The sequence below is a fragment of the Bombina bombina genome, chromosome 5 (assembly GCF_027579735.1).
Source record: "Bombina bombina isolate aBomBom1 chromosome 5, aBomBom1.pri, whole genome shotgun sequence".
Classification (NCBI taxonomy): domain Eukaryota; kingdom Metazoa; phylum Chordata; class Amphibia; order Anura; family Bombinatoridae; genus Bombina; species Bombina bombina.
Window position 1 is genome coordinate 557,680,335 of NC_069503.1, and position 24,674 is coordinate 557,705,008.

Consider the following 24,674-nt stretch of genomic DNA (forward strand, 5'->3'; position numbering starts at 1 on the left):
AATTATCCCATTAACAATAAAAGCCCATTTAACATAAGCAGTTATATCCATGAATTCTGTTTCTAGCCAGATCTAAGTCCTTTTAAATGTATCTAAGGTATTGGCATTTACCACCTCCTTAGGCAATGAGTTCCACAATTTGATTGCTCTTACAGTGAAAAAAAAGTTTACGCTGCTGGAGATTAAGGGCCCTATTTATCAAATGTCTCGCGGACCTGATCTGACAGTGCGGATCAGGTCCGCAAGACATCGCTGAATGCGGAGAGCAATACGCTCTCCGTATTCAGCATTGCACCAGCAGCTCACAAGAGCTGCTGGTGCAACACCACCCCCTGCAGACTCGCGGCCAATGGGCCGCAAGCAGGGGGGTGTCAATCAACCCGATTGTATTCGATCGGGTGGATTTCCGGCGATTCCCGTCCGGTCTTTAGACAGCTGCTTCATAACTGCTGTTTCTGATGAGTCTGAAGACTCGCCAGAAAAACACGGGCCCACAAGCTCCATTTGGAGCTTGATAAATGGGCCCCTAAATCTCCTTTCCTCCAGCCTTAAATTGTGACCTCTTGTCACAAACAATTTCCTTGGAATAAACAAAAGTCACAAAAAAGAAGCAGCACCACCAAGTTGTCTTCAACAGATTTATTTGTGCAGACTGCACAGTATCCATGCCAGACCAACAAACAGCAACGTTTCGGACTTAGTCCTTAATCATGCATAAATAAATGGAATAAACAGAGCTTCCGTCAACTCTGTACACAGGCCTTGTATATATTTATGTAAAATAATCATATCACCTCTCAAGCATCTTTTTTTCTAGAGAAACAGACCCAATTTAACTTATTAGTTTTGTGGCCCTTCTCTGAACTTTTTCTATCTCTGCAATGTCTTCTAACTGCACTCCATACTCATGTGAAGTTATACCAAGGATTTATATAGTGACAGAATTATTCCTTCCCCCATTGCACCAATGCCTCTTTTAATATATGCTAGTATTTTATTATCCTTAGAAGCTGTTGTCCTGCACTGAGCACCCATTTTTTTCTAGTTATCTAGTAGTACACTCAAATCCTTTTCATCCTCAGTTTTGCTAAGTCTAGTCTCATTTAAATAATTGGTTGCCTGATTATTTTTATTTCTAAAATGTAAACCCTTACATTTTCCAGTATTGAATCTCATTTTCCTTTTACCAGCCCATTCTTCCAATTGTTGTAAATCCCCATGCAAAGCAATTTTATTCTGCCCTGAACTAATGACCTTACACAATTTGTATCATCTGCAAAAATAGAGATGTTGTTATTTAATCCTTGCTCTAAGTCATTAATAAAATATTTAAAAAGAACAGGGCCCCGTACGGATACCTGGGGGAAATCCACTGAATACCTTTGTCCAATCTGAGTATGATCCATTTACTACTACTCTTTGCTCCCTGTCTTTTATCCAGTTATTTATCTATGAGCTAACATTTTCAGCTATTAAAGGAAAACAAAATTTAAAGAAAAATTAAAAACCAATGATGAAATTAATTTGTTTTCTTTAAATTACTTTTAAGGGGTAAATTACACGGGGGGCGACAGTGGCGTAGCGTGGGTTGTCAGCGCCCAGGGCAAGGCAAGTATTGCGCCCCCTAACCCATAGAAACAGGATCATATTTCACAGAGCAGAGTGAGGGAAAACCATTGCTCTGCTTACAATGAACATTACATGCATATGTATTTATGTGTAAAAACCCAGCAAACCTTTTCTCAAAGTTTAAGGGCTCTAGCTGCAGCCTGCAAAAATTGTAATAGATGTCTGTAGAGTGAGACTTTCAACTGCTGAATATAAAGCACATGTATTACTAGCAACCTGCAGAGTGAGAAGATCTGTGCTGTGTTATGTAGTGTCCCTGACAGCTAATCAGCCTTCAGTTTCCTTTTTCATAAGCATGCATACACAGAAACACACACTACAGCATACACACATAAATTACAGATTTTATACAGTAGACACACGTGCACAGTCTCAAATATTCAGCAACACACATATGCTGCCGAGTATACAAATATACACACACACAACATACTCACACATGTACACAGTCTGAAATGCACAGCACTACACACACATATACTAAGTCTCAAATACACAGAAAAAAAAGGGAAAATGTGTGTTTCTCTATATATTTGTAAACTACAGATTGCAACAAAAAAAAAGGTTAGTCACAGGCCTAATAACCCTGTCAAACAACAAGTAATGTACCATGAGAATAATTGAGACAAATGCAGAAATCTTTCAGTTACTTTGTACTCTCTACATAAAACCTATTTCTTCTGTCTCTTTCACTTTGATCCCTACATGTCCGTATTTCTCTCACTCTGTGGCTGTTTCTCCCCGTTACACACACTGCATTGTCCTTCTCATTCTCACTCTTTATTTCCCTCACCTTTGCTTGACCTGGAAGCTCTGTGTACAAATGATCGTCTGGAGTCCTCAGTCCAGCTCCCTCCCTCCCTTACTCCTCCTCAGCACTCCGGGCTGAACAGTGAATCTGTTTATTTACCAGTGTGTTTGTAATCTAAGCAAGTTAGTGGTTAAGCATACCATGCTGGTGTTACCAGTTAAAGATCTTCTACGGGGTAGGTGGCAGGAATAGCAGCAGTACTCAAAGAGCAAGGAGCCTCATGCCTGCATTGGCTGCTGTGATCCAATAACATATACATGCTGATACACGATGTCTCAGTTACTTTGGCACGTGCAGCAGCAGGTATATGTGATTGGAGAAGAATGTGCATCACATGGCAACGTAGGAGCCAATAGAAAGGCAATTTTTTTTATTTCTAGTACCGCGCAGAGTGGCTCAGGGGTCGGGGGCAATGCGGGACTGTAGGGTGACCATGTCAGTGCGGGACAGACCCTTAAATTTGCAAATAGTGACAGTTGGGAGGACTGCAATAAAATACATTTATATATATATATATAAAAAAAAAGATATTTTTTTTTTTAAAGTTTCCTCCCTTAGTGCTGCAGGAGGTATGATCTGAGACAGTAAGAACGCAAATTTTGCGCCCCTAAGAATTATGCGCCCGGGGCAACCGCCCCTGTGGCCCCCCCCACGCTACGCCACTGGGGGGCGATTTATCAAAGTCTGGCAGACATGATACGCTGTAGCATATCATGTCTGCCAGACATCGCTGAATGCCGACAGCATACGCTGTCGGCATTTAACATTACACAAGCAGTTGTAGTAAACTGCTTGTGCAATGCCGCCCCTTGCAGATTCGTGGCCAATCAGCCGATAGCAGGGGGTGTCAATAAACGCAATCATATTAGGGGCATCAGGGGCCAATTAATGTTAGTGCAGGCCCTGGGAAGCGACGCTCTCCAGCATGCTAAAATTAAGTATAAGCTACAGGTGAACTTTTTCACCTGTAACTTAAGAACATTTAGATTATGTTAACGAAAATAAATGTAAATGTTCTATGAATATTCAGTATTTCTTTAGTTTAAAAAAAAATGAATACCGAATAGTGCAGTCAACAAATATTTAGGGAAATTATTTTCCCTCGAGTATTCATTACAAAAGATTTGGACGACCACATTTTTCTGGGCCACACAAGTCTTCTACTGATCACGATATTGTTTTTACTCACATGTCTGCAGCTCCCTTTAAAGGGACAGTCAAGTATAAATTAAACTTTCATTATTCAGATAGGACTTTTAATTTTGATCAACTTTCCAATTTACTTTTATCATCAAATTTGCTTTTTCCTCTTGGTATTCTTAGTTTAAACTAAACATAGGTAGGCTCATATGCTAATTTCTAAGCCTTTGAGGGCTGCCTCTTATCACATGCTTTTTAAATTCCTTTTCAACACAAAGAGGCAGAAAGTACATGTGGGCCATATAGATAACACTGTGTTCAGGCAGAGGGAGTTATTTAAGATTTAGCACAAAACAATGCTAAATGCAAGACAATAGATAATAAACAATCACAGTCATGTGATCAGGGGGCTGGAAGAAGGTTCCTAGATACAAGGTAATCACAGAGGTAAAAAGTATATTATTATAACTATGTTGGTTGTGCAAAACTGGGGGATGGGTAATAAAGGGATTATCTATCTTTTAAAACAATAACAATTCTATGGTAGACTGTCCCTTTAAAGATATTCTCTTATTTTATACCTTTAAAAGTTCTGGTTAGTGAAGCTCTGCATCTTTAACACTGGGCCTCTCATCTTGGAATTTAAGTATTGACAGAAGTGATGCACATTAAAAGATCAATGATATTGTTGTCTTTTTGATGTTTTATCATGCACAATACAGAGCGGGAGCTGTACATTTTTGCAGTGGCTGCACAACTCTATATAATTCCTGAGTTGTTTTTTTAATTGTTATGTAACTTTTAAACTGTGATTAAAATGCCAAACACTGCTTTCTATTGTACTTGTTAATCCAAAGTGTCTTAATAGGTATTGTAAAGGTATAGGAATATGGGTTACTCAGGTGCCAACTCACCTTTGTTGTCTAGGGGTTATTATTAATACAAGGGGCAAGCTTGTTCTAGGCAGGTATGATAGTATGAATGTAACAACATTAAGAGAAATAGACCAGAGTCATATAGGGAGAAATGGTTAACTTACACAAATGGCATCACACACAAATGTATAGAAAAGACTAATCTTAGCTATGTGTTTATTATATTACACCACACATACAAAATAGGAAGGTGTATCTATCTACAACTATTCTTGGGTTTATCAGGTCTACCTCATAGTATAGTTTCATAGTAGATATGGTTGAAAAAAGACTGAAGTCCATTGAGGTCAACCTATACAAATCTAAAATACTTACAAAAAGCTCCAGTTAAGCTTAAATAACCCCACTAAAAGGCGATTCATTTAATACTAGCAATCATATCCATAATTCTTGTTTATATACAGAAATGTATCCAGACTATTTTTAAATGTATCTAGGGTATGGACATTCACTACCTCCTTTGGTAATGAGTTCCACAATTTTGTTGCTCTTACAGTAAAAAAATGTTTCCGTTGCAGGAGATTAAATCTCCTTTCCTCCAACCATAAATTGTGACCTCTGGTCACAAACAATTTTCTTGGAATAAACAGAGCTGCTGCCATCTCTGTATATGGGCCTTAATTATATTTATATAAAGTAATCATGTCACCTCTCAAGCGCCTTTTTTCTAAAGAAAACAGACCCAGTTTGGCTAGCCTCTCCTCATAGGTTAAATTCTCCAATCCCCTTATTAGCTTTGTGGCCCTTCTCTGAAGATTTTTTAGTTCTGCAATGTCTTTTTTTTTGCGATCGATCCCCAGAATTGCACTCCATACTCAAGGTGAGGTCTTACCAGGGCTTTATATAGTGACAGAATTATGCTTTCCTCCCTTGAATCAATGCCTCTTTTAATACATGCTAGTATCTTATTAGCCTTTGAAGCCGCTGCCCTGCATTGTGTACCCATCTTTAGTTTGTTATCTATTGCTACTCCCAATCCCTTTCCTCCTCTGTTTGGCTATGTCTTGTCTCTTTTAAAAAATACATTGCTTGCTTATTTTTTACCTTGCATTTTCCCGTATTAAATCTCATTTTCCATTTACTTGCCCATACTTCTATTTTTTGCAGATCCCTTTTTAATGAAAGTTCATCCTGCTCTGACCTAATGACCTTACTTAATTTACGGTTAGATTACGAGTTTTGCGGTATGAGTGAAAAAGCAGCGTTAAGGCTCTTTTTCACTACCGCTGCTATTACGAGTCTTGAAGGTTTAGCTAAACCGCTCACTTTTTTGGCCGTAATGCAACGTAACTACTGCAGCTTTCCAAAAGTCCTTTTTCAATAGGACTTCCTTTGCGCCAGTATTACGAGTTTGCCTGGGAGGCTAAAAAGTGAGCAGTACACCCTATACCGTCAAGATTCGTATCGCCACCTGAAAGTCAGTAGTTATGAGTTTTATGCTACAAAGCCGTAACATAAAACTCATAACTAAAGTGCTAAAAAGTACACTAACACCCATAATCTACCTATTAACCTCTAAACCGAGGCCCTCCTACATCGCAAATAATTAAATAAAATTATTAACCCCTAATCTGCCGCTACGGACATCGTTGCCACTATAATAAACATATTAACCCCTAAACCGCCGTACTCCGGCATCGCAAACATTAGTTTAATATTATTAACCCCTAATCTGCTGTCCCTAACATCGCAGCAACCTACATTACTGTTATTAACCCCTAATCTGCTGCCCCCAAAATCGCTGCCACTATACTAAAGTTATTAACCCCTAAACCTAACCCTAACACCCCTAACTTTAATGTAATTAAAATAAATCTAAATAAAACCTACTATTAATAACTAAATACTTCCTATTTAAAACGAAATACTTACCTGTAAAATAAACCCTAAGCTAGCTACAATATAACTAATAGTTACATTGTACCTATCTTAGGTTTTATATTTATTTCACAGGTAAGTTTTTATTTATTTTAACTAGGTAGACTAGTTAGTAAATAGTTATTAACTATTTACTAACTACCTATTTAAAATTAATACAAATTTACCTGTAAAATAAAACCTAAACTGAGTTACACTAACACCTAACCTTACACTATGATTAAATAAATTACATTAATTAAATACAATTAACTAAATTACAAAAAACCCACTAAATTACACAATAATTTTTTTTTTATCAAATATTTAAACTAATTACACCTAATCTAATAGCCCTATCAAAATAAAAAGCCCACCCAAAATAAAAAAACCCTAGCCTACATTAAACTACCAATGGCCCTTAAAAAATACAAACACTCCCCCAACAGTAAAACCCACCACCCACACAACCACCCCCAAATAAAATCCTATCTAAATAAACCTAAGCTCCCCATTGCCCTGAAAAGGGCATTTGTATGGGCATTGCCCTTAAAAGGGCATTTAGCTCTTTTTCCGCACAAACCCTAAGCTAAAAATAAAACCCACCCAATAAACCCTTAAAAAAAAACTAACACTAACCCCCGAAGATCCACTTACAGTTTTTGAAGACCCGACATCCATCCTCAACGAAGTGGCAGAAGTCTTCATCCAAGCTGGCAGAAGTCTTCATCCAGACTGCATCTTCATCCATCCGGCGCAGAGCGGCTCCATCTTCAAGACATCCGGCGCAGAGCATCCTCTTCAATCGACGGCTCTTCCAGAATGAAGGTTCCTTTAAGTGACGTCATCCAATATGGCGTCCCTTGAATTCCGATTGGCTGATAGAATTCTATCAGCCAATCGGAATTAAATAGGATTGAGCTTGCATTCTATTGGCTGATTGGAACAGCCAATAGAATGCGAGCTCAATCCCATTGGCTGATTGCATCAGCCAATAGGATTGAAGCTCAATCCTATTGGCTGATTGCATCAGCCAATAGGATTTTTTCACCTTTAATTCCGATTGGCTGATAGAATTCTATCAGCCAACCGGAATTCAAGGGACGCCATCTTGGATGACACTTAAAGGAACCTTTATTCGAGAAGAGCCGTCGGAAGAAGAGGATGCTCTGCGCCGGATGGTTGAAGATAGAAGATGCCATCTGGATGAAGACATCTGCCGGCTTCGCTGAGGACTTTTTTGTTGGCTCTTCAGAAACTGTAAGTGGATCTTCGGGGGTTAGTGTTAGGTTTTTTTTAAGGGTTTATTGGGTGGGTTTTATTTTTAGCTTAGGGTTTGGGCTGAAAAAGAGCTAAATGCCCTTTTAAGGACAATGCCCATCCAAATGCCCTTTTCAGGGCAATGGGGAGCTTAGGTTTTTTAGGTAGGTTTTATTTGGGGGGTGGTTGTGTGGGTGGCGGGTTTTACTGTTGGGGGGGTGTTTGTATTTTTTTTTTTACAGGTAAAAGAGCTGATTTCTTTGGGGCAATGCCCCGCAAAAGGCCCTTTTAAGGGCTATTGGCAGTTTAGTTTAGGCTAGGTTTTGTTTTTAATTTGGGGGGGCTTTTTTATTTTGACAGGGCTATTAGATTAGGTGTAATTAGTTTAAATATTTCATAATTTCTTTTTTATTTTGTGTAATTTAGTATTTTTTATTTTTTGTAATTTAGTTAATTTTATTAATTCATGTAATTGATTTAATTGTAGTGTAAGGTTAGGTTTTAGTGTAACTCAGGTTAGGTTTTATTTTACAGGTAAATTTGTATTTATTTTAGCTATGTAGTTATTAAATAGTTAATAACTAATTACTAACTAGTCTACCTAGTTAAAATAAATACAAACTTACCTGTGAAATAAAAATAAAACCTAAGATAGATACAATGTAACTATTAGTTATATTGTAGCTAGCTTAGGGTTTATTTTACAGGTAAGTATTTAGTTTTAAATAGGAATTATTTAGCTATTAATAGTAGGTTATTTAGATTATTTTTTGAATTAACATTTTTTATTGAGGTTTTGGTACATTAACATAGATAATGAAGGTACAAGACAGTGATAAGCTGAGATGTTACCATAAGTTAACAATGAATCTATGCCTAGTATAATACAGACAAGAATAGAAATCACTGTGTGGCAAATACAGTTGGTGAAACAAGAATATTAATTAAAAAATTTGAGGCAAAAGTAATCAGGCAATCATCCGCAATAAGCTAACTTATACAAAAATAGAACCTCATTTATCTTTGGGGAGTTAGGATTGATGTGACTACGGAATAGGATTCTCATGGGCCATACTAATGAATTGGTTTGTGATAGTCGGTAGCCACTTATATATCACTCTTTGACTATTTGAAAAGAGTGGGGGTATATCAGCAGGCGAGAGCTGCTTTAATATTGGGGGACGTGTCTAAGGGATTTAAGGAAAAGGCAAAGTACCAGTAACCAAGTTGGTGAACAGTGAGATTAATCCACTTCCAGGAGTTCACCGGGGTTAAATGTAGACATGGGAGCGTGACAGGTACCATATACCCCTATACATACAAGCATGAACATACATACATATATCTATAACGACACAATAGCGATAATCCACCCCTATAATAAAGAGTGTTAGTATATATCTTAACAGGGTTATCATTAGAAAAGGGATATCAGAAAGTCACATGAACCATTAGGTTGGTGGTATTGTCTTGTTCATTTTGGGGTATCATTTAACCTTACTAGTGGTGTGTTCAGTATTCAAGAAGAGACATAAGGTAACTATGGAGGGGGGGGGATACGAGGGGAGATCAGTTGTCCTGAGCTATAAGAGCTTATAGTAAATAAGATAAGCTGAATTGCTTAGTAATCTGGATATATAGACCCAGTTGACTAGGGTTACTGTAGCTGGTAAATAAAGGAGTAGGAGTTTGTTCTCATAAGGAGCTTGAGGATAGTGTACAAAAATTAAATTTAGCTTAGACATTTAACTTGTAAGAGCTAGAGTTAAAACTACTGCGGTCACAACTTCCCTTTAATAATAGCATGAGCAAATAATATTAAAGCATGTACAGCTGCCTTAGATGAAGCGTCCTAGAATATAATAAACAAAAGGAAGGCACTACATTGATTATGTACTATCGTCGTGAGTAAAGCAGTCTAGTGTGTCAGAGCGACAAAGGTACAGTCTTTATATGGAATTAACCAATGCCTTCTAGGGGTATGTGTAAGAGTGGTTACTTAAGATGTCAATTAACATTATGAATACTAATGACAAAACTGTCCCTCGAGGCAGTACTATCCGGGTATAGTATAGAGGCATGCAGGAGGTGAATTTGGGAAAATATGTAGGAAAACAGCTGGCAAGAGCCGCTCATGTGGGGAGGGTTAGATACAGCCTGATTCCATGAAATGTTAAAGTATTGATAGAAGAGTTTAGTGAGTATTAATAGAGTAGCAACTCTAAATGTATAGATACATCATCTGAGAAGGGGTATGGTATAGTGAAAAAAGGTAGCTAATTGTGACTTAGAGAGAAGGAGTGTTATGGGTTTATGTGGTCTATCAACTGTATATCAGGAACAGTGGCAATCCATTTCTCAGACCACAAGATTGTATATTGTATGAGTATGGGGAGTTGGAAATTATTGCTGGTCTTGCTGGGTATATTACTTATATCTATACAGTGTAACTGAATATTAGTATGTCTCAAATAAGACTAGTTTTGTCAAACTGGTAATCTTATGAATATTTGTTAGCTCCAAATACACTAGTACTCTATCTAAGCATCCCACTATTATTGAGGTCAATGACAGTCGTGCAAAGTATATAGTTAGCTCTATATATGAGCAGTTGTGCTAAAATGATATAGGAGCTGTATTGTGCATACAAATTCAAATAAATTAAGTAGATTTACCTAGAAGATAAGCAATCAGGAAAACAGACATTGATGAAATAGTGGGTAAGATAGATTCTGAGGTCAGTTACTTAGATTCAGCCCATGAGACAGCCCTATATACTGTAACTTTACAACATCATTAACTTCTACTAAATCTTAAACTATCAAGTACTTGGGAGCATCTGGGGACACTGAACATGTTAATAAACAAATGCAAAAACTTGGTGCCATATGCAGCATGGAAGAAGTCCACTGGATCGTATAAAGATCGTCTTTAACCTACTCCCGACTTGTAATAAGTCTGTATGTAACAATCTGGATCTGGGTTATTGCATGTGGCCAGAACCGAGCTCAAGGACCATAATTCTTGTTGATCACTTAATTCACAGGAAAGCAACAGTCCAATCTTCTAGACTCTGCCCTCTGAATCCATGTGTCTCTTGTGCGAGATGTTGAAACTTCTCTGGACTTGCCCATAGGAGCCGGCCGCATCTCCCCGGAATGTGCCCAGGGCTAGGTGAGCAAGCTGCAGGTCATCTTGGGGATCTTGACTGAGAGGGATAGAATATTGAGGAAGCTTCCTTCTGAGATTCGAGAGTAGATCCTTGTATCAGAATGTCCTCGGGAAAGTGTGGTGAGCTGTCCGCGTGGAGCGGTAATGTTCTGAAATCTGTCTTATTAGTTGTGGAGTGGACCGCAGTCTTTCTAAGGATCTCTGCTTGTGGTATCAAGGGATGCTGTGTGTTGAGCAGTTCCGCAATCGGCTCCTCAGCTTTAGTTTCGTGTGATGTGGGTTGGCTGTCACAATATTGGAAATGCGAGTTATCAATAGAGGATAGGGGATCAATAAGCCATCTTTCAGCTTTGCGACTCATTTCCTCCAGCAAGATGGTTACCTGGACAAAAAACTCCTCCATCATGGGTCTATTGTATCACAGCTGCTACCCGGCTAGGTGTCAAACCGGGGGTGGGGGGTTGTGGTGCAATGAACTAGGCCGCTGTAATCAGTCTCAGTCGGTATATGCCTTCTAGTTTGAGTTTTACTGCGATATTGGTAGCTTCTCACTTAGAATCCATTCCTCGATAGATATTTTAGGAATCTTTTGCAGGGTGGCTTAGTATAGAGAAGATATTTAGTGGGTTATTAAGATTACCGCAGGAGCTACTGCAATTAGCGTCCGACCATGGCTGTGGCTTAGACACGCCCATCTTATTTAGATTTATTTTAATTACATTAAAGTTAGTGGGTGTTAGGGTTAGACTTAGGGTTAGGGTTAGGGGTTAATAACTTTAGTACAGTGACTTCCGGTTAGGGGGCGTGACTGATGGCCGCAAGTTGCTTGGTGGCGGTTAGTTCGACTGTTTAACACGCTATCCCCTCTCTGTTCGCCCTATAACCCCAGGTTCCTGTGGTTTTGTTGGGGTTGTGGCAAGTGTAACCTGCCGGAGTTGGAAGTCTTGGAAGCCAATTGGCTAGTGGAGTGGCCGCACAACTTGTCTTAAACTAAATCCAGCTGCAGTTCATAAAAAGTGTGCACAGATGGGAGGAGTATCTTCATGATGTTTTTAGGCACGGGACTAGCTGGATAAGAGTGTTATTATTACGTCCCAGCTAACAAATTGTGTCAACCTAAAGCAGAGAAGATTAAAGCTGTGGAAGCATCTCAAGTGCAATCTTACCTGTATTAGGAGTCCTGAGGCGCTGTGTTGCCGGAAGCCGACCAGAGGCGCGCTAACATGGGGGCTGCTGACGTGCTGCGGAAGTATCTGCAGGCAGTGCAACATGGTGAGGAGCCGGAAGAATAACGCTGTGCACCTGGTTGCCAGAGCATGGCCCGGTGCCTGAGTCGACCGTACCCCTTGGATAGATTTGGTGACGGGTCCCCTGGTGGATTCGTGGTGGCAAAGGCACATGGGCTTGAAATTCTGAAGGTGTCCGGGACTGTGCTGCGGAGACCGCAAGTATATGTGACAGGCTATGCTTGTTAGAGTTTGGAAGCATTGTTCCTGGATATTGAATTTAAAAAAAAAGCTGCTAAAAAAAAAGATATCTAGTGGCCTGTATTGTTGGGCTAATTAGTACACTGGATTAAAAATAGTGGCAAATATACTTAATCATCTTTCCTGGCTACAACCAGTAGCTAATATACTTAATTATTATACTGGACTACAACAATTGGCAGATATAGGTAGTCCGGAACATATTGTCCTCTCTCCAGTGGACTTAATGATATAACAGAGTCTGTTGGTTTTATCTCTGCAGAAAGACTTGTTGCTTATTCCTAAATCATTATTAGCAAATGATTTGTTAAGTCACACTCAAAGATATTATATTCAAATATGCTGTTACAGTGGATCTATGTTATGCATTGTGTTTAAGTTGTTTATGTCTAATATCAGGGATTTAGATACAACTTTATGGTATATAAGCAAAAGATAAGTAGGTGTAAATTAGTGTAAATTCTTATCAAAGTTTATTAAAAGGGGTATAACGGATAACAAGTGGATGTAACAAAGAAATGGTTATGGTCTGTAGATAAACATTGTAAACGACAGCCAAACTATTCCTGAGTCTGGAACTAGAGGAGAAAGGTCCAGCTATTGTGTCTTATATATTTAATTACAAGTATATTAGTTGGATATGTCTATTTGCATCTTGGTATTGTATGGGTTTTTTTACTAGCTAAGTTAAATGGTGTTTTTCCCATAACACAAATACTGATTTTTACTAAAAAGTAAGTACAGGCCACTACACACGCCTGTAATCACACACTCTATTAAAAAAGAAAAAAGGGGAAAAGAAAAAAAAGGGGGCCTTTTTGTCCTCACTGGACAAAACCTATCACTATATTTTTGTCAGCTTCATCTAAAATAGTACACTATTATTTTTGTTTGCACTACAAGTTGTTTTTTTTGTTGTTGTTGTTTTTTTCACCTTTATTTCACTGTTTGTTTTTTTTCCTTTTTCTCTCTTCACTAAAGTTTAAGGATTTTCTGTGCACATTCAATGGAAAAATTCATTAGTCAAACTAAAACTAAAATGGCAGATAACAGTATAACAGTATGTAGCTCCTTTAGTAATAGATACTCAGTCTCTAATTGGCCAGCTATCCGCTATCTTTTCACCTCAGTTTGATTCTATCAAAAAAGAGTTAGGAATTATTGCAGCTGAGATAGGGACACTCTCTCTGGAAATCAAGCAGTTTGCTATTAGATTAACGGAGGCTGAAGAAAGGATCTCCACATTAGAAGATCAGGCAAATGTACAGCAATTAACTATACAAAAGCAGACCTATCGATCCTACTCGGTTGACTTCCGGCGGAAGCAGTCGCGTGTACCAGCAAGCTGAGACACGCTTGTATCCAGATCGCGCTACCGAACCCAGGAGAGGCTATCTCGAGGCGGAAAGAGATTCACGCCGAGACGCACCCCTAGGAGAGAGAACCGGCAGCAAGCCAGGAGTGCATCCAGAAGTCGCGCAGCGGGTGTACCGCAGGCGCTGGGATATCCGCCAGGACAACGCGGAGGCACGCTGGAGCACATCCGGACTACAGCGAGACACGCTGACAAGTCTTTGCCACGGAACATCGAGTAACTGGCCGGCTCCAGTTAAACAGGCAAAGTGATCCCGCCGTCAAGGAAAAGAGGCACAAGGATCAGCAGTGCAGGGACACCGCTGCTTTGGGTTAGGAGGAAACAAGACAGGAGATCTTTGAACAATCGGTGCATGCCATCAGAAGATAAGATAAGTACCCTGACTAATTTTCTAACTGTAAAAGAGTAACTAACGAATTGCGGAAAACACAGGAGGTTCAAACACACAAAATAAGAGGGGGGGAAAGAGTGTGGGAGAACCAGGTGTATAATCCCTTGAATAGGAAAGTGGGATTTCCTGCTAAACGTAGGGCCTGGGGCTCATGACAGAGAACTGAAGTAATAACAAGCAAAACGCCCTTCCCCCTCTCTGCTTATAGTTCTCTTTGTGGACATTTAATACAGTTTTCTAAACCTAGATTTATAGACATACAAATATTCTAACACTACTGGCTTATTTAAGTCAAGATGAAGTAAAAACTTTCATAATAAAAAACTTTCATAATAAAACCCCCAGTAATTGGAAGATCACAAATGGAAGTGGTCCGGTAATGGAGAGGGGTCCTAGCAAAAAGCTGGACTAATACACATGAGCAACAGCACCACACTCAAAAGTTTGTTAAAGGCACTAACAACAGGACTACAAGTGGATTATCTGAATCGGGAATCAGACTAAAGTACTTAAAAATATCGAGGGGCAACGGATGCAGCTTGTGTTAATAAAAGTATAGAGGAAAACACAGTAAACAGAGGAACAAAATAGATATGGGACTGTAATAATTGGACTGCAAAATTTTGTAGTATATTGCCACATGTTTGTTTAGCTAGCAATAATCTGCTGTGAAAAATCCTGTGCTGATATCTGCTTGTTGACTTATTTCTCTCTCTGCCTTTTCTTTTTCTCTCCCTTTTTCTTTTTCTGTTTTTTTGTCCCGATATCCCCCCATGTCCCCTTGTATTTTGATTGCTGAAAGAAGCAATTATATAACAACTAAGGGAAGTAGTTAGGACAAGGTGTGGAAAAGAGTGCTTAAAAGGAAATATATGTTACTGATCAAGTAGTCCCAATAATAGGACTTAGAAATTTTTAATAAAAAGGCAGAATTTTACTAAGTGGAGGGTAAATATAATCAGAACCATCTAGGACGAAGGTACCCTATTTCTGTAAAGAATTAACTTATATAGTAGAATCTATATATACTTTGAAGTTTTTTTTTTTTTTTTTTTCTTCCCTCACATATAAAAGCACTACATACGTTAAGACACACAATCACCCTAGAGACACACACACAATCAGGGTGTATATGTGTATGTATGCATATATATATATATATATATATATATATATATATATATATATATATATATATATATATATATATATATATATATATATGTGCGTATATATATGGATAAATATATAACTAAAAATAAGCTGAAGTCACCCACAATGTCAGCAAGAAATAGGAATCACGATAAGAAAAGTAACAAATCCACCTTAGAGGTCCCAGAAGGGCCAGAGGAAATCACTTCACAGAGCACGAATAATGAAGATTTAGTTAGACAATTAAATGCACTTTTTTCACCAAAGTTTGAGTTAATTCAAAGTAGCATAAATGAACTATCGAATGAAGTTAAACATTTTGCAACTAGGATCACTCATGTAGAGCAGAGGGTATCAGACATTGAAGATAGAGAGATTCAGAGAGATCAAATTACCCAAAATATGTCAGTACAAGTAGAGGCAATTAAAGCAAAATTGGAAGATCTCGAAAACCGCACTAGACGAAATAACATCAGAATAATAGGCCTAACAGAAAAGATCTCAGAAAAAGAGCTTAAAAATTTTGCAGAGGGTGAACTATTACATTTATTAAAAATTGAGGAAACAGAGTCAATTATTAAGGTAGAGAGAATCCACAGAATTGGCCCAGCTAGGAAGTCTCCTAATGGAGACTATATTACTAGAGCAGTTATTATGAAAGTGTTGAACTTCCAAGATAAAATTAAAATATTTAATGCATACAGGAAATTAAACAGCGAATTAATGTTTGAAGGGAAAAAACTATTGCTATTTAATGATTACTCAATTGAAACATCTAATAGAAGGCGGGTCATGGCACCGATATGCACGAAACTGATACAGGCAGGATGGAGAGCCAGACTATTATATCCAGCCAAAATAAATGTACAAACCAAGGAAGGAAATAAATTATTTACAGAAGAAGCAGAAGCTAACTCTTTTTTTAGAGAAAAATAAAGCTGGAAGAAAATCATATGGAGAAGAGGGAAAATAGACAAGGGGAATTTATGAAAGGTTAAGTAATTACTCAATAAGATGTATAGTATATTTGGATGTTTTTATATTTTTTTTATTATTTTTTTCTCTCCTTTATTAATAAACAGGAATCACCGACGAAAAGTCAGGGAACTGGTAGATTCCTCTAAGATTGGTAACAAAGGGCTTAAGGAAGTTAAAAAACTAACCCTGGGTCTAGGTCTTAAAATGTATATACACAGATTAAAATGTTTTTTAAAATGATATCATGGAACATAGGAGGGATTACCTCCCCTATTAAAAGGAAAGCCATACTGAAACATGCAAGGAAGTTGGGTGCTCAGATAGTTTTTCTCCAAGAAACGCATTTAAAAAATGAAGAAATGGTTAAACTAAAGGGTGGCTGGATAAAGGAAATAATTTTCACTCCATGTAGAAGTAGGAAAAAGGGAGTAGCAATTTTATTTAGCAAAACATTAGAATATTCTATTAATAAAATTATTCTAGACCCAGAAGAGAGGTTCATTATTTTATCAGCCCGAATTAAAGATAAGGAATATACTTTGTGTAACATATATGGTCCCAACAATGAAGATTTAGGATTCTGGAATAAATTAAGGGAACAATTGATGTTGTTTGCAGATAAACCCATGATACTGGGTGGAGATTTTAATCTCACACCAAATTTATTGCTGGATAGGCAAAAAGAGATAGGGGCACAAGATACTAAGAGCTCGAGATCTAAGGAGAACATGCGATACAGAAGGAAAAGGGAAAGTACTATTCTTAAAAATATGAAAAAAGATCTGAATGTTCCAGATGTTTGGAGAACACTTAATCCTGATGGAAGGGAATTTACATGCCTTTCCAAGTCAACACACTCCCTATCAAGAATAGATTTCTTTCTGATATCAGATAAATTAGTTAATGTAATTCAGGAAGCCAGAATTGAACAGATCACGTTATCTGATCATGCTCCAATTAGTATTAATGTGAATGCCCGCCCAGCAAAACAACCTGGAACGTTTATGTTCCCAAAATACTTGTTAAACAATCCTAAATTTATTAGCTTTTTAAAAGAAAAATGGAGAGAATACGATAGATTCAATAATAATTATAGAAATAAAATTAATATCTTCTGGAGCACGGCTAAAGCAGTACTCCGGGGGGAAATTATTGCTTTTACAATTAAGTTGAAGAAAAAAATGAACTTCAGAAAACAGCAAATAATTCAAACACTAGTTAACTCATATACAAGATTCTTGGATAGTAGAACTAAAGCTAACTGGGAGAAATATATCAGGGCAAAACAGAATAGAGACAACTTTCTTATGGAAAATGAAGTAAAAGAAGATATGAAAAGTTGTTCTAAATTTTATCGATTTGGTAATAGAGCAGGAAGACTCTTGGCGCAAATAGACAAAAACCAAAGGAAATCGACATTTATATCTAAACTAAAAGTGGGGGATAAGGAAATTAATAATCTTAAAGAGATACAAGAAATATTCTATGATTATTTTTCTAAACTTTATTCACCAGTGGCTATAGATGAGGAAAAAAAGAAACAATTCTGGGAAGAGGTAGAGGTTCCAAAAATAGAGCTAGAGCAACTGAATAAACTTAATGAACAGATCTCAGAAGTAGAAGTATCACAAACAATTAAAAGACTAGCTAACAACAAGGCCGCGGGTCCTGATGGACTACCATCAGAATTCTATAAAACTCTATCAGATGAAATTACACCTACATTAACGTTTCTATTGAATAAATATTGGACAGGTAAACTTACACCCCCTAAAGAATTTAACGAATCTACAATAGTCATTATACCAAAACCAGGGAAAGATCCTCAATTATTAGACTCATATAGACCAATTTCACTCCTGAACATTGATTATAAAATAATAACAAGCATTATAGCTAAAAGGGTTACAATTAATATTAGAGGAGTTAGTCCATCAGGACCAGACGGGCTTTATGAAAGGCCGAGCTTCTAATATAAATTTGAGGAAACTATATTTAACAATAGCGGATGTATGGTATAACAAGAAATATAACAAGGAATTTCATAAGATAGATCTAGCGGTAATAGCTCTAGACGCACATAAAGCGTTCGACTCCATTGTCTGGGACCATATATTTACAACAATAAGTAAATTTGGACTCACTGGAAATTGTTATAATATGATAGAATTATTATACAAAAAATCCCAAGCGGACCTTTTTATAAATAAAAGTAAAACAGCAAGCTTCCCACTATTAAGAGGGACACGACAAGGATGTCCTCTGTCTCCCTTAATTTTTAATCTGGCTATGGAACCATTCCTTAAGATACTCAGAACAAGGTTATCAGGAATACATATTCAGAATAAGGAGATTAAATTAGCAGCCTATGCAGATGACTTACTGATTTTTACCAAACAATCTTCAAAAAACTTTAAATTAATATGTCATTTAGTGGAACAGTTTGGATCATTTTCGGGCTACAAAATCAATAAAAACAAATCAGAGGTATTATGGTTGCATAAAAATAAAGATTCAGATAATCAAACTTTTAGAGAAATTAAGCACTCACTCATCTATTTAGGATTAAAATTTTCAGAGGACCCAGAAGAAATTTATAGGTTAAACTTGATAGAAGCGGTTAAGAAGTTTGTCGACACTCTTAAGAAGTGGGAGACTCTCCCCCTATCTTTATACAGTAAAATTAATTTATTAAAAATGATAGCATTACCTCCGCTACTCTATATATTCCAAAATATCCCTCTGTTAATAAAGAGTGTGGAAAAAAGAAAATAAATTCCTCCATTAAAACCTTTCTATGGGGTAAAAAGAAAGTAAAACTAAATTATAGGAAATTATCTCTACCAAAAAAGCTTCTAGGAATGGCGCTCCCAGACATAGAACTATATAATTTAGTGGCAGTAGGGAAAATAGCGATTGACTGGATGCTGGATATAGGTCATTTTTCCATATTGGAGATCGAGAGGCAGTTAGGTAAACCCCTTTATTTAAAAAATATACTACATTTGGAAGTTAAGAAGTTGCCCCTTTATTTTAAATGAATAAGTGTACTAAGAGACACAATAATAGCATGGCATAAAATATGTAACAAATTGAATCTGAAATATGCAGCTTCTAAATATCTTACAATCAAGGGGAATCAAGATTTCCAATTGGGTTTCATAACAGAGGTTGGTTCAAGGTGGGAGGAACATGGACTAGTTAATGTGACACAAATGATAAATAGGGAACAGACTAGCCCAAAGGTCATAAACTTTGAGGTGGCCCAAAGACAATTCCAATGTAGGAATGAGCAATTCTACGCATATATTCAATTAAGAGACTATTGCATGAATCTCATAAGGGTATATGGGACTGACTGGGAATATTCAATATTAACACCAGTTTTTAATGCATATAAGAATAAGAAATTCACTATTTCAATTTTATATAATATCATAAAACAAACAGAGTATAAGGACCAAATGGATAAACTTATAATAAAATGGCAAGACTCTTATTTCCCAAATCTAACATCAGAGATTATTATAAAAAGTATAAGAACAGTAGAAAGAGCCACATTGGCAATGACCATGCGGGAACAGCACATTAAATTATTATGGATGACTTATATTACACCAGAAGTAATGTTTAAATGGGGGAAAGGTCAAAAGAGGTATAGGTGCGAGAAATGTAGAAGAGAAAATGCTAACTTGATTCACTGTTTGTGGGAATGCCCAAAATTACAAAGGTTTTGGAGAATGGTATCATACTGGGTAAATAAAATATGCAATAATCAGCTAATACTACAAGCAGAACATGTTATATTTTTAAGCTTTGAGAAAACTGAGGCCCTACAGTATAGAATATTCCTCTCAATGATAATTATATTAAGCAGGAATATGATATTAAAAGGGTGGAAGAATGAGCGAGCACCAACACTTAAAGCGCTGAAAAATATAGTACAGAAGCAATTTTTAATTGAGCAAAACGACATTTGGGTCAATGTTGAAATAAATGTTAGCAGGTTCTTTGAAAAATGGAAGTATTGGATTAAGAGTCAGGATAGAGATACCCAAAAAGAACTTATTACAAGGTTTGAAAACACTGTGTATATAATGGAAAGCAGGCTTAGAGAAGAATGGATATGATTTTGTGTTTTTTTTTTTTCCTCTTTCTCTTTTTTTTCCTTCTCTGTGTAAATAATACTGCAAGAGTATATGTTTAATTTTCCTGTTTGGACTTGTACGCAAACCTGTATAAGTATGTGAAAATCACTAATAAAAATATATATATAAAAAAAAACTATACAAAAGCAAGAGGATAAACTAAATAATATGCAATTGCGCCTGGAGGACCTTGAGGATCGCTCCAGGCGCAATAACATTAGGATCATTGGCCTACCGGAACTTCCGAAGTTTGAGGATCTCATGACTTTCACCTCCACAACCCTACCCCAGGCCCTAGGTATGCCAACCCATTTGTTACCATTGATAGTCGAGACGGCGCACAGGGTGGGCCCCAGAAGGGTCATGGGCAATGTGGTGATGAGATCAAGGATGATTATCTTCAGGCTCCTGAGGTTCCAGGACAAGACAGAATTATTAAATCTTTTTAAAAAAAAAAAAAAAAAGTGAGCCGGTAACATTCGGTAACAACAAGATCTTGTTGTTTCAGGATTTTTCCAGCGAGACCTCAGCCAAGAGAAAGGCCATGGCCCCATATTGTACGCAGTTAATAAATAAAGGTATAGAGGCCTGGCTGGTATACCCGGCTAAGATTGTAATTCAGGATAAGCATAATAGACAGACATTTAATACTATTACAGAGGTTGCTGAATTTTTAAAGACTTTAGGATAAGTATGCAATGTATATATCATAGGTTGATTATTGTAATATTAATATCTTAGCTGTGAACTGCAGTTTATTTTTGGACCGATGGTGTCCTTGTCTGATAGTTTGTGACAGGTTTCTTTTTATGTTCTTTTTTGTCCATTTTTTTTTTCTCTCGCTTCTTCTTCTCCTCTTCTCTTTGTTTTTTTTTTTTGTTTTTTATTGGAGTCGATTTAGTGATGTGTGGTTATGGGTGGTTTCTCGTTTTATCTAAAAAATAATGTCTGAGAGTATCAGGTTGTTGTCCTGGAATGTGGGAGGAATATCATCCCAAGTGAAACGTAAACTGGTGATTAGAACTTTGGGTAAACTACAACCCGACCTAGTGTGTCTCCAGGAGACTCATCTTAATGAGGCAGAGGCAATAAAGCTGAGGACTAACTGGGTAGGGGAAGTAATCTCCACTAAAGCTATAAATAAAAAATGCGGTGTGGTAATTTTATTACATAAATATTTAGACTATAAGATAATTAAGATAGATGTTGACAAGCAAGCGAGATTTATTGTACTTCAAATATATGTCAAAGGTATAAAATTTGTAATCTGTAATATCTATGCTCCTAATAGATTTTCAATAGAATTTTGGGAAAAAATCCAAAATAGAGTATACCCATTTAAAAGCCAAAATCTAATCATATGTGGAGACTTCAATATAACACTAGATCCATTAATAGATCGATTCTCACATAAAAATACAGTAGCTAATAAATATAGTGCAAAATATTTCCAGAAATGTTGTTATAAATTAAAATTAACAGATATTTGGCAAATTCAAAACCCAGATAGTTTAAAATATACGTGTGAATCTAGAGCCCATAGAACATTTTCCAGGATCGATTTGTTTATAGTCGCTGAATCTCTTTCTATATGGCAAACAAGGACAGAGATTCGTGAGATCATGATATCGAACCACGCAATAATTTCACTAATTCTTTCCTTAGGGAATAAGGGTAGACCCCAGAAGGCAGTGTTTTGTTTTCCTCGCTTTTTATGTGCTGACCCTAGATTCCAAGCATGGTTACAAATAAAATGGCAAGAGTATGGATTGAATAATGCAGAATATAGAAACAAAATTGAAATTTTCTGGGAGGCTGCTAAGGTAGTGCTTAGGGGTGAGATTATGGCCTTTTTAAATATATGAGGGAAGAAGATTAAAGCCAGAGAAGTCTTATTGGCAAAAAATGTAAAGATTGCATATACGCAGGTACAGAGTGTTCCTTCACAGCAGAATTGGGATAATTATATGATTGCCAGAAAAGAGCGAGATCTTTATTTAAAACAAAAATCCCAGTTGGAGGAAATCAGAATAAATCGTTATTATAAAGGTATTCACGGATGTTCGGTGAAATATCTAGCTAATCTTAGTATGTGTGAAGGGAAGGGAGCGCTTATAGCTTAATAGGAAAATAAGATATTAAATGGCGTATAGCTGGGATGAGATGTGAGTTACCGTTATCTAAAATTTAATACAACAAATAATATTACATTATACAATAACATGGATCCATGATTAAAAAATTAAAAAAGAGTTAAAAACAATAATAATGCAGACCTAAACAAACAGTCTAGCAGTATAACAATGAGAGTAAGGTGCACAGAGCAATGACAAGTCAAAACAGAAAAAAATGTCCCAAAAAATATATATATATATGTCAAAGGATGTCTAATAATGTCTATTTAGTGATGATCCAATAAGTTAAAAATCCAAAAAATGATGCAAAAACTTAATCCCAACGAATATATCCAAAAAATAGCAAACTGCAGAGAAGTGTCCACGTGGATAGTCAAATCAACAATATAAAAACATCATGATAAAATAAATCCAAAAAATAGTGAGTATCCAAAGTCCATAAAGTGGTATGCAAAAAGCTGTGATGAAAATCGTTGTAAAAGGGCATACAGTAAATCGTGCTTCCAAAAAATATAATAAAAGCAGGTGATAGTTTAAAAGATAGTGTCAGTAGAAACGGTGTATAAAACAATCTTAGTGCCAGTGGCTAAATATTAGTTTATCCATATGAAGAGTTCTTAAACCTGTAAAAAACGTTTTTATATTGTTGATTTGACTATCCTCGTGGACACTTCTCTGCAGTTTGCTATTTTTTGGATATATTCGTTGGGATTAAGTTTTTGCATCATTTTTTGGATTTTTAACTTATTGGATCATCACTAAATAGGCATTATTAGACATCCTTTGACATATATATATATATATATATATATATATATATATATATATATATATATATATATATATATATATATATATATATATATATATATATATATATATATATATATATGGGACATTTTTTTCTGTTTTGACTTGTCATTGCTCTGTGCACCTTACTCTCATTGTTATACGGCTAGACTATTTGTTTAGGTCTGCATTATTATTGTTTTTAACTCTTTTTAAATTTTTTAATCATGGATCCATGTTATTGTATAATGTAATATTATTTGTTGTATTAAATTTTAGATAACGGTAACTCACATCTCATCCCAGCTATACGCCATTTAATATCTTATTTTCCTATTAAGCTATAAGCGCTCCCTTCCCTTCACACATACTCTGATTCTATCAGTCCGCTAGGGGACTATTAAGGAGGTGAGCATTAGGACCCTACAGCGCTTAGTTTATATCTTTTCTATCTAGCTAATCTTATTAAATGTAGGAAGAAAAAAAATCTTATACCAGTCATTAAAGATAAAGAGATTAGATATTCTGATACTGCAGACATTTGTAAAATATTTGCTTCTTATTATCAGCATCTTTATTCTGCAGTTAAGATTAACCCAGATGAACAAGACATGTTTTGGTCAAATATCGTGACCCCTCAGATCCAGGCTGAAGATCTTTCTAGGTTAAATGAACCTATAACAAGAGAGGAAATCGGTATTGCTATTGATAAATTGAAACCAAATAAAGCACCTGGCCCAGATGGCTTTCCTTCAGAATTTTACAAATGTTTAAAAGATGATCTATTACCAGTATTAGAGAATCTTTTTAATAGATATATGGTAGATAGTCCGATTTCAACTTATTTCTCATTGGCTAATATCTCTCTTATATTGAAAAAGGGCAAAGATGCAGAGGATCCAGCATCATATAGACCGATTTTGGTCCTAAATTCTGATTATAAGATTCTTACCAGTATTTTAGCTAATAGATTTTCATTTTGTATACAGAAACTCATTCATCCAGATCAGACTGGGTTCATGAGCAATAGGAATTCATGTAAGAACATAAGAAAATTAACAACTTTTCTTGATTATGCCTGGAATAATGAGCAAGAACTTAAAAGAAGTAGAGGGCATGATATGGTGGTCTTAATTTTGGATGCGGCCAAAGCGTTCGACTCTATAGTATGGGAGCATTTATTTGTATCATTGGGAAAATTTGGTATTTTGGGGAATTTTGTGCAATTTATTCGTAAAATATACTCAAAACCTGTATCGCATATATTGGTCAATGGAACTGTCTCCCCTAAGATAACACTACAGCGAGGTACATGGCAAGGCTGCCCATTATCGCTGCTATTGTTTAATTTAGCGTTAGAGCCATTCGCGATTCGGGTAAGGAGTTGTTTATCAGGGATATTATTAGGTCCATATC